This window comes from Cydia pomonella, chromosome 18 (genome assembly GCF_033807575.1).
Source record: "Cydia pomonella isolate Wapato2018A chromosome 18, ilCydPomo1, whole genome shotgun sequence".
Taxonomy (NCBI): domain Eukaryota; kingdom Metazoa; phylum Arthropoda; class Insecta; order Lepidoptera; family Tortricidae; genus Cydia; species Cydia pomonella.
Genome location: NC_084720.1, coordinates 12,789,393 through 12,807,362, shown reverse-complemented (window position 1 = coordinate 12,807,362; position 17,970 = coordinate 12,789,393). Strand labels below are relative to the sequence as shown.

General features: G+C 34.7%; 1 protein-coding gene across 2 annotated transcripts in view; it reads right to left on the bottom strand.

Moving 5' to 3' along the window:
* Positions 1 to 17,970, bottom strand: part of LOC133527354 (uncharacterized) — a 99,640-nt gene that overhangs the window by 19,393 nt on the left and 62,277 nt on the right. The window contains exon 1 of one of the 2 annotated variants that reach the window (XM_061864303.1): positions 11,456 to 12,886. The exons of the other annotated variant lie outside the window; for it this stretch is intronic. The gene's annotated coding sequence lies outside the window, so the exon portion shown is untranslated. Of the gene's footprint in view, positions 1 to 11,455; positions 12,887 to 17,970 lie in introns of those variants that run through there. 2 annotated transcript variants of the gene reach the window in all.

The window sequence follows — 17,970 nt, the reverse complement described above, 5'->3', positions numbered from 1 at the left end:
TGTATTCCGTTATTTTTTATTGAAATTGATATCGATGATTAGCTATTGACTTCATCATCATTTATTTAGACGTTAAAACTTATTTTTAAATCTCTATCGATTTTAGGGCAGCTCATCAAACTTTCGTTAGCTCATTCAACTCTTGACAGCCGATGCAAAGGTTCAATCTAAAAATAATTGATTAGCAGCAAGTAGCCGGAGTCATTAAGAGGTTAAGAAGTTCAAAATGAGTAATAAACTACAGCTGCGAGGAGAATGTAAAAGTTATAAAAAAATTGTGTGAAGTCCGCTTACTTGGCTACAATATTTCTGCTACTCACTGTTGGTACATAAGAACTTTGTTGGAAATAGATGAGGGTCTGAGATATTTCACGTAGTTTACACGCGAGTAGTGGGGTAAAAAACGGCCAAGACTATGTTTTGACGTTATTAATCAATAGCCCTAAAAACTAACAAAACGTACTTACTACGTACTACAACGAAAACTATACGATATTATTTATAAAGAACACTCTTTTAATATCTTCATTTACATTAGTTAGTCGGTATTTTGGATATTATTTTAAAATTAATAACGCGGAACCTTCTTTAATATGTCTATCTTGTTTTCCTTGTATAAAATGTCGTATCTGTCGCCAACTCTAAACTAAGGACACCCTTTTCTGTCTTAGCGTTATAGACAATCCGCTTCGTTGGTTAAAATGTCAATAAACATTGTAGTTTCGTTTTAATTGCGGTCAGAGGTCGTTTTTATTCGCTAAAACAATCTCACGGGGTTAAAGATCACATAATTATTATTTTAATGAGAGCGTTGCTCGTAAGCTAACTTTCGAGGCATAAACAGGTAGTGTTATAATTATCTGCGAGGACTTTACCTAACCAGGACTTAAGTTTACCCCATGCGATGTTTGAAAAAGAATTGCTCCTGAGCATATCCTTCTGCTTTCTGGATTTAGACGTGCGCGTACCTTTTTTTTAATACAAAGATGCTTGACGCTACAGTATGTACTTTACTGAGCTTGCAAAGAATTCGGAGGAACAGCTATTATGTTCCGTTAAATCCTACAGAATCTCTGCCGAGCCAAATTACCGTTCCGCGTCAGATTAGGAAAGCTTAAACTAATATACGACATCATACCTTACTTTATTATCTAAAATCGGTATTAATTTTTATACCATCGCCACGCCATCTATTTTCACTTTTAATCGAAATATTTCACACGCATCGACGGGTAGTAATTATAGAAGCGCTTGATGGAAACCTAGAGATTTCTTTCACCAATTAAGAACCAGTAATTCATGTGAATATGCCTGTATTTGCGTCCGTACCGCCCAAACCACTCAGGCATTGGAAGGCAAAGTATTTATTAGACTATTTATCAATACCTCTGCGTAATTAAACACCGTCGTTTTGAGACGTCGATCCGGGTTCCAATAAATAACTTCGCACTAATATCTCATCTCTCTGTGTTTTCACTTTCAAAAAACCCGACTGAACTCCTCACCGCTAATAATTAGTGGTTTAAGGTTTATAATGCCGTGAACTTTGACCACCTAATATTCGTTAATGCTTCTTCTTCTTCTTCTTCGCGTTGTCCCGGCATTTTGCCACGGCTCATGGGAGCCTGGGGTCCGCTTGGCGACTAATCCCGAGAATTGACGTAGGCACTACTTTTTACGAAAGCGACTGCCATCTGACCTTTCAACCCAGAGAGTAAACTAGGCCTTATTGGGATTAGTCCGGTTGTAATCAAATGATATTTCGTACATAAGCCCCGAAAAACTCATTGGTATGAGCCGGGGTTTGAACCCGTGACCTCCGGATTGCAAGTCGCACGCTCTTACCGCTCGGCCACTAACGCTTTTGCTACTATCTTTTATATATATTTTTTTTTTTTTTATGTACGTACCTAACTTACTTTCTATGCATCTCGCTCGTACTCGCATATTAGTGCGAGCGAGACGCGAGATGTATAGAAGTTACGCAGACGGTAGTCAATATATCAGTTTGACACCGTTAAGGCAGTTTTTGTAAAGCTACTGGATACCTCATTAATTCCACAAGTATTAAAGCACCTTTAGAATTTTAAAACGCCCAACTTTTTCTATAAATATATAACCCTAAACCTCGTAATTTAATGGATTCGTTGAATGTATTAGAAATGTACCAACACTTCGGCCATCTTTTTATGGTAAAATTATGTAATTGTGTGTAATAACTATAATAATATATTTGACATCTAAATCACCACTTTCCTAATCTCATACATGACATCGTTTTGGTATAAGTCCGTTTTACGGCATTATAGGGCCGATCAAAAGTAGAACTTTCAATAAATAATATATAAAAGATAGTAGCAAAAGCGTTAGTGGCCGAGCGGTAAGAGCATGCGACTTGCAATCCGGAGGTCACTGGTTCAAACCCCGGCTCGTACCAATGAGTTTTTCGGGGCTTATGTACGAAATATCATTTGATTACAACCGGACTAATCCCAATAAGGCCTAGTTCACCCTCTGGGTTGGAAGGTCAGATGGCAGTAGCTTTCGTAAAAACTAGTGCGTACGCCAATTCTCAGGATTAGTTGCCAAGCGGACTCCAGGCTCCCATGAGCCGTGGCGAAATGCTGGGACAATGCGAGGAAGAAGATATTAAAGAAAGTGGCAAGAATATTCAACGTTTAACAACTTGGAGTCTGGAGGAGTGATAAATCTTAATGTTCCTAATTACATTGCATTTTGGTTTAATAGTGACTTACGTATAGGAGTACTTATAAAGTTCAGAGGTTGAAGCTAGTCGCAGATTCAGGAGCTATAATAATAAACCAGCACTTTACTACTGCTTTTAGCGTATAACTGAAAATGCTATAAATTAAATAGTTTACGTTGGGACCAGATACCCATGTAATTTTATATTAGCCGTAAACGCGACTGTGAGTTGCTAATTTCACATTTTCACTACGTAAAGGTTGCCTGTGTCAAGTTTTTGTAAATGAAATATTCTTAGAGCCTAGTCCATTCGGTGTGGCTGAAGAAAAAAACCCCTATACCCTACAATATACGTTTGCATTATATTTAGCATGTTTTCAGCGAGACAAGTCTGACTACACAATCTGCAAAATAAAACAAAAACAATTAAAAATATTTGAAAGTTTAAGGATTTTCTCTATTAGCGACTTTATCTTGATTTTTTGACTGTCGATCGATAGAAAAATAGTCAAGATTATAGGTCTAAAACGCACTTACATTTATTTTGTAACAATTTATGCAAAAGAGCTAAACGTATGAAAATTGCTTCTAAAAATGCGCAATTTTGTTTTTAAGGGGATTCATCGACTTCTTTTTTTTTTTTAATAATTTACAACTAATTAAAATTCTACATTTTTGAATCATAAACATATGATATCCGCGGTCCCGAGCACGCACATCACATTATCAAACTCAAAAGAAATTTTTCAACCACTGTTTTGCTCCGTAATTTTTTATGGATTAGTATTAATTAATTAGAAAAGTAGATTTCATTATTACAAACTTTCCTGTTAATGTTAGATTGAGTATTTCCACCCGTTTGTCTAAAGACAGACAGAAGAAAAGATCCAATTTTCCTAACGTTTGTTTTAGCCAATATACAAATACCCTAGTGATATCTGTGCAGATTAAACTAATTATATTGTTTCCAATTTAGGTTAACCCATTCAGCGCTAATCACGACACGTTGTTGTTTTGCCTCTACGAAGCATTTCCGCTTCATATCGGGAAACCCATGTTATCGGTTACGACGTACCGCTACGACCGTAGCTCAGCGATGAAAGTGTTAATGACAAAGGTATTTTGAACAGCCAGAAACATCTCGTGAAACCGAAAGCTAACGTTTTGAAAGGCAGATTGCAACAGAGTGAAGTCAAAAGGAAAGTGCACCAGTTCTGAATTACCCTTTACCGACTGTTTATTTGTTACACGTAATATTGGCTGGTCGCTTCCGTGTTCGGATGTTTGGATGCGCCATTACATAAATATTTGATATTTTAGTCCAATTGAATGAGGTAGTAATAATAATTACAATGAATTGCTAATTATGCATTCTTGTGCAATGTTGATCTGTATACCTACGCCGTAATGTGATATGGGTATTGTTATATTGAAAATTGTTTAGTAAGACCCAATTCGGTACGGGTATGTCTAGGTTTAGGTTTATGGCCAAAATCCGCCCAATCCCAGCTGGATTAAAAATCAGTCCGATTTGCAATCCCTAACCGGGGGCGAAACTGATCCTTCCGGCTCCGCTCAGCTCAGCATTGCTCCGAGTAATTATTAGGGTTGGCACTACTTGGCGTTCCTTTGCGTGCACAACCACAGATAAGATAATGACTTGAATTTTGACAACTCTAAATGGCCGAAAGGGATAGTGTCATACATTAGACAGGGACAGCATGATTGGTCCCTGAATCGCTGTCAAACTTCAGTTTTGTACAAAGTTTATTTTCTTTACGGTAGTACTATTACTTATTCTGTGCTGATACGAAGAAATTGTCTATCCTTAGGGAATTTAGGGTTTTTGGGGTCCTTTATTGTACATATAACCTATATCATATAGCAAGTCTAACTCGGTTTCAATAGTCGTTTAGCTGTAGGTAACTAATTTACGTAGTAAATAATCCAATTCAATAATTACATTTTCAGCAAGTAAGTTTATCCTTTATACTCTTTATAGCAAAACAGTGAGTTTTATGGTAACTGTATAAACTATAAAACCGAGGTTTCAAACAAACAATTACCGTTGTTATTGGAAATTGATTGAGTGTAACATCCGATTGGATGATGATGAATGATGTAATTAATTGGCTTATACGGTTATATTATATTTATAATTCATAAACAAGTCCGGGTTTTTACCTATATTACTTTATGCATTGATATAAATAATTTCTTTCTTTCTTTTCCAACAACACAACAAAGCTTTTTAGACAAAAATATATATATATTTGTAACTAGTTAGGTAGGAAATATTTAGAAACGCATTAAGGTCGCATCAGAAACATTTATAGCGCATATTTGAACTCCATATTAAACACCGTAAGGATTCGATCAAAGTATCAGAAATGAAAACACACTATCGTAGCGCTGTCCATTAACCATTGTCCTGACATAATACTTATAATAAATATTTAAGAGCGATTCCTCCAGTTCTTTGAATAGAAAATTTAATGCATAGTAAAACTAAATTACCAAAAGGTCTTGAATTAAACTTGTTATTGAATCCGTGTTTGCATATACTTGCCTCCTCCTTTTCTTTATACTAAGTAAAGTTTACGACCAATACACAACAATGTGTTAAACATGTAAGTAGGTAACAGCGGCGCTTGGTAGACACGCGATACTGACTATAAAACCACCGAGATTGCCATCAAACTCAGTGGCTCGACTATTAAACAACCTATAATGAAAAACATATTGCCTTTGTTTTTACTAAGTTCGAAACTGAGTGTAATTTGAAGAAGGAAAACGTTATTTAGTAGTATACCGGTTCTCTTTGTCTATAGGACTTTGTAGTAAGGGCGTACTTAGTAAGTAATCTTTCCCTAATCGCTTTTTTATCTAGGATGTTTAAGTAGCAATGCCTCTAGTTGCGAGCATATATTAGTAACATTTTCATGATTACAAGACTAGCAACTAACTACATACATAAATCCCTCAAAAATTTGAAACATTAACCTCGGTTGACCTCACGTTAAATGCAAGAATATTACTCGTTACGATGACTCTTGACTTAATACATGTTACATATTGAAGAATGTGAATAGGGAGACTAATTATTTGCCGTTTAAATATTGCTATAGTTCATAAAATCTTCGTTGACTAAGCTAACCTATACCTATATTTAGTGAACAACTAGTTTTTCCAGACTTAGGAAACATGTGCCTATTGGCATAGCATAGTTACGAGATAATAGGAGGAGTCTAAACTATGTGGAGCGTTAACTTACAAGTCTGACGAGTGGTACCTAAAACTGTGCGTACCGATTACATCTTTATGTAACTGTTGTGGTACTGGTATCTAATTAAATGCATAGATAACAGAACAAAGTTGTATTTTTAACTGAACCGGCAACAGAACAGGAACCAGAGACGCAATAGACAATTTTAAAAATACTTTCTATGACTCAATTAATTTCAGTTGGCTTACCTACATAATATAAGTTACTTATGCAAATATTGTTAATGCCAAGAGTTCAAACTCTGCAATATCGGATCAGTAAATCAGTATAGCTATATTGTTATTTTGAACGAAATCTAAGGCGATAATGTAAAACTGAAAATCGATGTAACCTTCGAGTTTAAATAATAGGTATTTATAAAATATATAGTTAGCAACTACATTAAAGATACCTTTGGAATGTTTAAAAATAAAATTTATAAATGAAGGTGAACGAATCTAATAGCAATTTCGCATGGCGTTAAAATCTGTAATTGATGAAGGAAATCGATTAAAAGGCGTTGTTTCAAACTTACACAAGCATGAATTGCAGCGTTGTAATGATCTACGGATATCGATCCAAGATGGCGCCCGTCCGGCTAGATCTTTGCATAATTATACCTATGAAACATTTAAATTTCGATCTCAATAATACGGAAAGATCAGTAAAAGTGTGTCAATTATGCGCATCTGGTGAAATATTGGTAAAGTTCCGTAAAGAAATTTGCATCAGCTACAAATTCATAGCTTTAATTAGACGATACGCCATAGAAATTTATGGCGATAATATAAAGATATTAATTTCTTAGTCGCATTTATATATTATATTTTTTTACCCGTAGCCCAGCCCAGGTGATACGTCCGACTTACAAAGCGAAGGTCGTGCTTCGATCCTCGGCTCAGCATTACTCAGATTTTTTATTTGCTGTTTAATGAAAGAAAACCTAAATGATGAGCCCTTAATAATTCCGACAAACCCTTATCTCCCCCATTCCCCACTGGCTTTGATGTTCAGAATGAAAACTAAAGATGATTTTTAAATTCCTAAAATATTATCCGATTTTTCTTTATTACAATACAGGCGTCTGATTGTAGTAATTACTACCGAAACACGTAATGCAACTACAATAGGCCGATTTTATTAGATGTTCTCTATATACTTCTCTATATTCATTTGATATTTATTTGAAAGTGTAATTTTATTATTTCTTAATCTTTATACCAGCAAACATGTTTTTTTATTCTGTCTTATAATATGTATTCTATTTCGCTCTGACTTTTTGACTGCTATAATCACTAACTGTTCGTAAATATAATTTTTTTATCTTTTGCCACACCCCTGGGTTTCATGTACTTATACTGTTTATACTGTGTAGTGTATTGGATGCAAATAAATAAATGAAAAAATATTAAATGAAAATTAGCCGTCGGGTCCTGTAGCAGCAAATACTATATTCTGAATTAGGAAGTAGAGAAAAAATCAAACAAAAAGCGTAACGTTTCATTACTTTCATTGATATGAAACAATACTTTCATTGATAAACGTAAAGTACTTATCAGAATACCACATTTTTGTTGTGTTTTATTAAAAAATCTAATAAAAATATTGTGAACCTCAATTCCGGAACCAATTTGGTTTATTGGGACTCAATATCGAAAATCAGTTCCGGAATTGGGAACCGTCCGATATTACAAGCCCTAGTAGTAATGTTGTTTATTTCGTACTTTTATATCATTAAGAATCATCAAAACTAGCACAGGCGGTTTGTCTCTAAGAGTGCCACGAATGTAGCAACAGGAACAAACATGCATACATGGACAAATAAACACTTAACTCCCCTTAATTGTCCCTAACGGTGCTTATATATATTCAGAATCAGAATCAGAATCAGAACATTTATTTGCTTTCACGTATAAATACATGCAAATACAATTGTAAAATATACTCTAAAGTACTTACATGCTAAAACTGATTATTCTAAGGTTAGGTAGGTATTCATTGGGATTAGGTCTATTAATATTTCTTAGCGAGCAGTGTCAAATATACAGAACTTCTTATGTAAAAAAATATATCTTGTACCTTTATAAACGTTGTCGTACAGCAAACCTCACTGTAAATTGGAGATTGCGTCACGTCGCTATGAAATTGCCTTGGATGTGCCGGAACGAAATGGGTATGGGTAAGCATGCCATTGATTCCGTTTTACAGTTTCAACTTTTATAGTAGGAATGTAATAACGTTTAGCTCACTTCCGATGTTGTAAATTAACAGTTCTATTGTTAGCAGTTTCTAATTAATGATAATGACACGTTCACTCTCATCGTAGATTTTTCGAACAATTTGTCTCAATCAACATTAATTAGCTCATAAAGAATAAATTATGCTTCAACTTATGTCGGCTAGCGTATGGTCAATGGACATAACCATCCCTTGCCGTGTTTCATCCAAATCACGTAAAAGACACGATAAGGCAATTTAATCCTTTATACGGTATCGGTATAAACTATATTGTACTTAAGTAAAAAGTAATCGCCATGGAAAATCATATCCCTACAAATTGTATTTCTTATTGAAGAGATTTTTTGTGGCAACAAGACTAATTTAAACTGAAAAGGTTAAACCACGAATACTCGAATGTAGCTGTAGCTTACTTTAATTTAGGTGCCTCGGTGAATGCACAACGAATATTAACACGGTGCAGATTCGGCAGCATGAATCATTGTTAACTGCACGACATTGGTAATAAATGGTTTTCTCTATATGATCTCCTCTCGGAATCCGTCTGTGCATCTATTTGACAAATACGTTTTGGGTTCAACGGTTTAGTCATTAAAAGGTAACAAATAGCTTAGAGTTTTAGATTGCAGTATTGACATCGATGACTCTCTAATGAACTAATACTAAACAACATGTCGATATTTTGCTGTGAATAATACCCATAAAAAGCCAAATAAAAAGATGTTTTACTTGAGTCAATATTACAGACTGACAGGTTATTTAATTTGATCAATTGATCATTAAAATTAATGGACATTACATCTTAGTTATAAAATAACTTTTTAAAAGCATAGTCGCATGTATTCATGATTAACACAATTATCACAAAGTGGTCGACCACTGCACTGCAGAGCTACCAGTGTAAGTTGACCCTCAATTGCTCAGCAGTTATTGTAAGAGTAAAATTACATACGGGCAAAATTTATAGACTCTGTTCGGAAAGAGAAGAGTCAGAAGAGTCGTATATGTATAAGTTTTTTTTATATATTCCACGACTCTTTTCGGACAAACTCTACAAGTATAGCCGACGACAGCTGTTACTAACCTTCCAGTCACTTTATGACGATATGATAAGGTCTTCTAATAGGCACTTTACAACTGAGAATAGATTGGCAGGTATTACTGTGAAACTTCACGCATTCGTCTAGCCTGAGGACACACGTGACTGTCACTTGTTAGGAGCCTACGCTTCCAGATACGTGGGAATGATGTGTTTTGCCTTTTCCTATGACATGGAGAATATAATGTAATCATTGAGAAAAATCCCTGAGTGCTCAACAAAAAAAGTACTAAAAAAATGTAGTTTTATTTAAATTTTAATTATTAGAAACAACGTACAAAGCAGATATAGCAAAAATTTAGAAAAGGACGTGCACTGGACTCAAGAGAACAGCTTTGCCCAGTAAAATACATATACATAGTCTGTGTCTTATGCTGGAAGCCGCGGAGAAACCTATTTGTAAACATACAAACTTTAATGCAGGAGACCTAATACCTTAATCAATATCATTATAAATTAAATATAAACTAACTAAACTATATATTAATGGCAAATTCGTATTTTAAAACCCTCTATTTGTTAAGTGTTATAAAATAACGTATGAAAATAAGGCAAGACATAAAAGTGTTGACAACCGGCACGCGGAAGAAAAATGGGAGGTGAGAACTATGTAAAGCCATAATAGAATTACAGCGCCTATCGAGTTTATAGTGCAAAAACGCGTAATCCCCTTTCTCAAGAACCAATTGCTCCGAGGCAATTTCTTAATAACGTTTTTAATAGTTCAATGCACACTTTGAGCGGTATAATATATAAAGAATTCAGGTTTTACGCGTATGTATTCCGTTTTTCGCACTTGCGATCTAAAACTACCTTACTATTTTTGTAGACTATCTTAGCTCTTAACAAGTTAAATATAATGTTATATAAACTAATATTTATTTATTTAATCTTTATTGCACAATACATGAAGGTACAAATGGCGGACTTAATGCCTTAAGGTATTCTCTACCAGTCAATCAATGGGTTAAACCAGAAAAATTAAGTAGGTGCAGTGTCTTTTAAAGTAAATAAAATATAAATAAATATAGTTAAGTAAAAAGAAAATACCTATATTATGCAGGGGTATATAGATTTTTATAGGAAACTGATACATGTCATACCTAAGACTTATTTAGTTAGTTAAACAAACAAAAAAAGTGCTTGTGAGTTGTGTAATCAATAAGTCATAAACATAGATATAGTATGAACTTGGGAGGCTGTAGCACGAATGGATGCATCTGTACAATAAAAATACCTACTTCCAATTCGTATTAAAAATGATTACTAACTACAATGACATCAAATAAATGAAGTAAAGTTAAAAAAAGTGGCGGTGACATAATCGGACAGACAGACGGACATGACGAATCTATAAGGGTTCCGTTTTTTGCCATTTGGCTACGGAACCCTAAAAATGAAATAATATAAAAAAACCTACAGGTTTCACTAATAAGTATTAGAGCCTACGAGTATTTACTCACTCCTTCAACCGATTCTTTGCTCACAAACAGGATTTAAAGTCAATAAAAATACGTAGGTAAATCACATAGGTTATTAAAATAAAATAGATACATAGATAAAATGAATAAGAGATAAAGACAATAGATAATAAAATAGATACACTATAAATAAATTAATAACTCATTTTTCACTGTAAACTTGGTATAATTAAGTACTTGTTAACGAGTTGCAATTATTTTTATGATCTGTCATAGTTGTTCATATGTCATGCGAGAAATGTAGTTTTCCGGTACAACACAATGAGACAATAAAGTTAAACTTTATTATTAACAAAAAGGTCGTAAACATTTTAAATTATACGTCATATAGTAAAACAAGCTTGGAAAGACAAATAAAGCAAGTCTTACTAACTAAAGACTGAAAGGCGAATAAGAAGATTTATGGTAATAGAAAACTTACTCTATTTTGAAAGCTGCAAAGATCATTCCATTTATTGGATAGCTAATGCCTTATGGTGATACTTATGGTGGCCGTGTTAATGTTGACATTTTTTATCATATAAAAAAACACTACAATAGAACCTTTTTAATGTTATCCTTAACTGCTGGTTATCACTGTTATCAGAGTAAACACAACAGTACCTAACAAATTATTCACAGAACAAAGTGAAACACAGGATCAGGACATTTGAAATGAACACTCACCAAAGCATCACATTTCATTCCGTTATTCTTAAAACTCCACTAAAATTCAATCCAAACCATAATCCGTCCACAGAAAAAAAAAACACTTAAAACCATAGACAGTCCGATTTCCCGCGATTCCCGCGTTCGAGTCCGACACGACTGCCCTACGGTCGTAGAGTTTTCAATCTGCATGCAACGCGCGGTAACGCCATATCGCTCAGCACAATCCGGACCTTTCGGATCACGAAATTAATTAAATGAATCACGGTCAAACCGTGATCTATTGACATAAAAATATAATGGCTTTGGGAACAGATTTGTTTAAATTATAGGTAACTATTTCTGCCGCACAGGTTATTGAATGTCACACCCTTCCTGCAATTGGTCCATAATTGGTTCGCACTTTAGAAAATTAGTACCTGTTTAGTAAGTAAATATGTAATTACCTACACTTATTCCTCGAACATATAGGTAGATAAATCTCTTCCTTGGTAGCACAAGCAACACTTAGCCCTTGGAATACAAGAATACTTTTATATACCTTTGCCCACTGTGTTATTAATTGAAAATATGTAACAAAAAACACACGGGCGGCATTTTCCCTATATATCGTTTGGTTAACATCGACAAATCTCATCTTAAATGTAGTCATAAATAATACCATGTTGTGCCCAAATACCAAACGTGGTTTCCATCCCAACTGCCGGCAGAAATATTAATGCTTTCTATTAACGACTTCTATATTTAGCTTTATTAATTTTATATAGGTATTAGAAACTATTTAGTCAAACTCCGACAGTTAATAGTTGGACTCAATAGGATTTAATTATATTTTTGCTGTAATGACTTTGATGTATGTTCTGTAATATTTAGTGGGTTTAATAAACCTTATCCAATTTATTTTGATGTGGCTAGTGTGACTACATAGTTCTTGTAAATTTGATTTATTCGATAATCGATTTTATTATCCTTCTGTGGCTCTGTATTGATCGGTTTTTGAGTACATTTTTTGACAGACTATTCTGACCTGGCTAATGTCGTGCGTGACAAAGTTTTCCGAGTTTATAATACATTTCTTTAAAATTACTTCTAGTAGCCCGGTTGTCATGTCTAGAGCTGTCATCAAAACAAGTCGAATTTGCCTTGTGCCAGTCAGTATGTTAGTCATCAATTTTGTTAATGACTATATTACTTTCTCATAATCAAGCTAATATTAAGAACCGAAATTAATTCTCCATTTCAAGTTACTAGGTAGGTATGTATTTCGTGAAGCCCGTGCTACATACTTGTAGGTCATGTCCTGGCGACTGTGATGTGTATTAAGAAGAATAATAAATTACCTTTTTTTTCATAGGCATTGAAAGCACATGTAGTTCGAATATGTCAGATACATTCCACGCATGTCGTAACCAAATGCTGCGTCCACATTTCAGACTTTTATCAATCCTAATGACGCAGAATTAATACTTAGTTACGTTCGATGCAGACGGTATTCATCATAAAGTTGCGTACAACTGCATGCTAATTTACGGTATGTTTATTATGCTAACATGGAAATTGAACTAGCTGTTGGATATTCAGCAAGCTAATAAAAAAACATTGGAACATGAAACGGTGCGTTGGAAGTAGGTATCATTAATATGTCTAGCTTGGACGCGAGGTACCTAACTGTTCTGGTATTTTGATAAATTGCATAACATGGAAATAATTAATTTTCCAAAAGTTGATTAGAATCCTGTTGGTCATCCTAAATATCGTTGGGCGGATAGAGTGGAGGCAGAGGCTTGGCATTTGTTTGCTTTTGCTTGCCAATTGTTTACGCTACAACACTGAAACGCTATGTGTCTCTCTATAGCACTAATATGCGCAAACGATTGGCATGTTGGCTTGGCACCCTGGGGGCGTAGCCAGCATGCCAATCGTTTACGATACGACAACGGAACACTGTCTGTCTTTCTATCGCATTAACATGCGCAAACGAAACACTATCTGTCTCTCTTCTTCTTCCTCGCGTTGTCCCGGCATTTTGCCACGGCTCATGGGAGCCTTGGGTCCGCTTGACAACTAATCCCAAGATTTGGCGTAGGCACTAGTTTTTACGAAAGCGGCTGCCGTCTGACCTTCCAATCCAGACGGTAAACTAGGCCTGATTGGGATTAGTCCGGTTTCCTCACGGTGTTTTCCTTCACCGAAAAGCGACTGGTAAATATAAAATATCAAATGATATTTCGTACATAAGTTCCGAAAAACTCATTCATATTATTTCCATAATACTTATTTTCTTATATTAGAGTTACGGCCCGATTCGAAGAATGAAATACGATAACTATAAGTTCTGGTTTAGATAAGTTCTCATTTAGATATTGTTTGTATGCCGTATAATTGACAGTAGCAGCTCGATTCGGGCAAACAATGTCACCTTGACGTTAGAAATATCGTAGATATAGATCTTATTGGGATCACAGCGGAATCGAAATAAACGTCAATTTTGATATGTCGTTTAGTTATCGATCTTTTAAAGATCTTTCCAAGATCTTAAATGTGTCTTAATCATTCATCGAATCGAGCCGTTAGTACTTACTTATTTACTAGTTTATACTTTCACCAGATATTATTTAATTACTTATTTCGCTTTTAACGCCTTATTGCCTTATCAAGTGTAATTACAGGTAACTTCACTCTATTATTTGCCAAGGTATATTTCATGTATCCAATCATATTGCCCACGTCCCGCCGACGTATCTATTAGTATGGCTCGGAGGCGTGCGACGTGTAACTTTCTGATGATAGGTTTAAATAAAAAGTTATTTTAATCTTATTATGTAAATATTTAATGTAATCCTGACTTGTAAACAACGATTTTACCAATAAATAAATCAATCAATCGAGTAAAACTATTGGTACAGTACACGTCAAAGATACGTTTGCACTGTTGGACCTTACTCCTTTGTAATAAGGCGAACATTTTGAATTTATCTTTGACGTCTTTATAACACAAAAATATTCTGTGTACTCAGCTCAAACTACGTATAGTATCAGCCCATAATATTCTTAAAATATGACTGTTCGTGAAATATCAAAAAATATTGTAGCTACTATACTTACGCATGGAATAGATCAGCGGCAAAGTAGTATATATTCTGGCCCTCCTCTGAAATATCCTAAATTTACTGGCTCCCCATTAAGAAAGTTTGCCCACCACTGGTATAGAGCATTTTTATTTTTACGGCGATCTCCAATACAATTTGTTTAGTCAGGTAGCTCTTGCGGTTAAAATTTTGCTTATTTCCACACTGCAAAAAATATGAGTTTGGTGAAAATTTGACTATTTCCTTATACATCTGATTGTTACTCATAATTTTCTACAAGAATCTTAGTGATAAATTGACGATTATTCAATGTATAAGTACCCTTAAAACGAGGTACGCTTGCGGCCTTTTATAGTACTAATAGTAAATTCAATTTTCAGTCAAGCGAATTTTATATCAATGACTCTGCTGTTTTTATTAGAAAAAGGTAAGCATTTGACCACAATCTCACCTGATGGTAAATACCGATGCAGTCTAGGATGGAACATGCTTACCTAAAAGATTTTAAAAGATTCACTCTTGATTTAAAAAGATCCTAGTTACAGTGGTCTGGGAATAGATTTGCAGGAAGTGAAGTGATGCTCTAAGTCTGCACTACTAACTTGGGCGAATTAGCGGTAGCTTCCTGTAACTAGGGTCGTGGACGTCATGGTTGACCTATCTACACTGAATTGAATTAAGTCAAGGAACTATTCTAGATCGCTAATTAAAAATCCTTAAACCCTTGAGTTATTGTAATGTTTTCAATATTAGGCCTTACAACAAACATTTTCCTTGTACATTACGCATACGCATATTAGGTACTCTCATTTAAGTCATTTATCAATTTTATCATTAGTTCACGTTTCATCACAGCGAGAAAAAATACCAATATTTACATTTGATTTCTCTTCTATTCACAGTGTATGTAGCAATGTATTAAATAAACGGTAGGTAGTAGGTTTATGAAGTAGCGTATTGATTTGATTATCATTTATGTAAATTCCCTATTTTGACTACGTTAGATTGATGTTTGTAAATTTCAAGAAGGCAGACGATGAGAATCAGACGATGAGTTAGTTACTTACTTAATCAAACATGTCATCAGACACAACATCAGACATGTTTGATTAAGTATGTGAAACACGTGAAAGTTTTTTTTAAGTAATATGCATTTCTTTCATGCATAATTGATAGTTTTATTTTGGTGAAAAAGTATTGCTATTGTCTAATGTTTTTTTTCTCTGTCTCTAAAACCCTGCCTCTGTCTCTAAATCTCTGTCTCTAAAAATCAGCTCATTTTTCTGTTTGCCCCACGGTTGAAACTGCCTTCTGGCATTAAGTCCGCCATTTGCACATTCTTTTATAATGCGATGATGCTTAAATAAGTGAATAATAAGTTTTTGCACCAAAATGTTTATACCAGGTAGATAAATCGCACTTGAAGCGGCCCAAATTTATTCAAAAAAGTCAATAATAATGCGATAGGTATAAAATTTTATAGTTCAGCATTATAAATAACGCTCCGACGAGTTATATTGGTAAGTCGAAGCATATCTACAGAGAATAAAGTTGCTTTCAATTTGTATGTCTTTCCAGATATAGCCAACTTTAATACGGTAATCCAATAATTATCGCAGTAAGTGAATGTTGGCGCTTCAGTAAACATTTGAGGCACGTAAGATAATTTCGTGGAGAAAAGACCAGTAATTTCCTCCAACACTTACTTGGCATACATACTGTTGCATAAATACACATATATTTATGTAAACAACATACAGATGATGAAAGTAATCTACAATAAGAAAACTATGAATACTAACTTAATCAACACTACATTAGGAAGAAATCATAAAACATGATTAGGACTAGGCAACTAAAACTTAAAGAAGTTTTTAATGCTACCCATGATAGTCTTACTTGGCTCCTTGTCTTTGCTATCAGGCTTATCTTGATTACAATGTATATGGCTGTCACCCGCGCTCCAAAACTCTCCTGACTATAAATAATAACATATGAACGTACCTACTCATATATTTAAAATATTAATTAGCATTACCTATCTAATAGTGTAGATAGTGGTAATCACATTAAATAAAGGCAAAGAGAATTGATTGTAAAGTCTAAGAAAAAACGTGCCCCTTCCCCTGACATCCAAAACAGATGGCGCTGTACTGCGCCATATATTTTGCGGTCACTGAATTGTCAAACGTAATCTTTTGATAATCAGAGTTACCGCAAAATGTATGGAGCTGTACAGCGCCATCTCGTTTACCTGTCAAATTAGAAGCACGAAATTCAATCAATCACTGGACTTGTCTTTGCTAAAGGAAATTAGACCACCGGTGAGCATCGGTGTTATTCTGCTCAAAGGGGTGTTTTCTATCAAAGATTGCCAATATGGCAATCTTTGATAGAAAACACCAATCGAAACTTAAATGACGTATGGAAATAATCACGTGGCTTTTCTGAATCTGTCATCTCGATACATTTTTTGTTCTCGTTTGGCTTTTGTCGATGTACAGCGAAATGAAATGAATGCCGCAAATATATCTGTCACGATCTTATTTGTAGAGCCGTAAGAGCATGTCACATATTTTTTTAGTTGAAGAGTAATATATTATTGCAGGTGACTGTACGATTGCAATCTTGGCTAGGCTGCCTGAGCAGTCTATTTTATGGCCCTAACTTAATTATGTCATACTTACAGTCAACCAATTTGAATCCTAGGCCACTATAGAACCTTGTCGCTTTAACTACTAGATACTTGACACGCATCACTCAATAAGCACTGTCGTAGAAGTCATTATGGCATGGTTCTATAGTGGCCTAGGAATCAAATTGGTTGACTGTACATGCACAGTAGGTTCTGCTCTTACTTACTGTATATTATATAAGTTTTGTAAGAATACGAATACTATTTTATTTATATGTCGCGTTTTTCGAAGGGTTTCAGAGTTAAGGTACCCAAATGGTAACTTAACACCAAGCTGAGTGGAAACCGTTTCAGTGACGCTATAAAGATTAGATTTTTGTTGTTTAAACGGCCTGAATTAATTATATTCTATTATACTTATCCTTTTGAGGTACCTACCGCGAGGCGTCCATATGACACGATCTGTATCTTGCTTATTTGAATACCTATTATTTGTATATATTAAAAAATATAAACCCTAAAACAGGCGAAACTACTCCGGATTGCCCAATAAGTATATTTGACCTGTACTTATATACCTATCGTTTTACGTTTGTGAATGCTCATCAGCATCACAGTAGCTTATGCGGCTTTAAAAACTGGAAAAGCGTCGGAAAAACCGTAAAGACCTTTTAACCGCTGTTTGTTGTTTACCACTTTCCTGACAATCCAATAAGCATAGACCTACTAGAAAATGGTGATCGGATCTTGTGACCTTCCCTTAATAGACATAATCTAGTCGTAAAAGATCACGTTACCTGAGGGAAAAC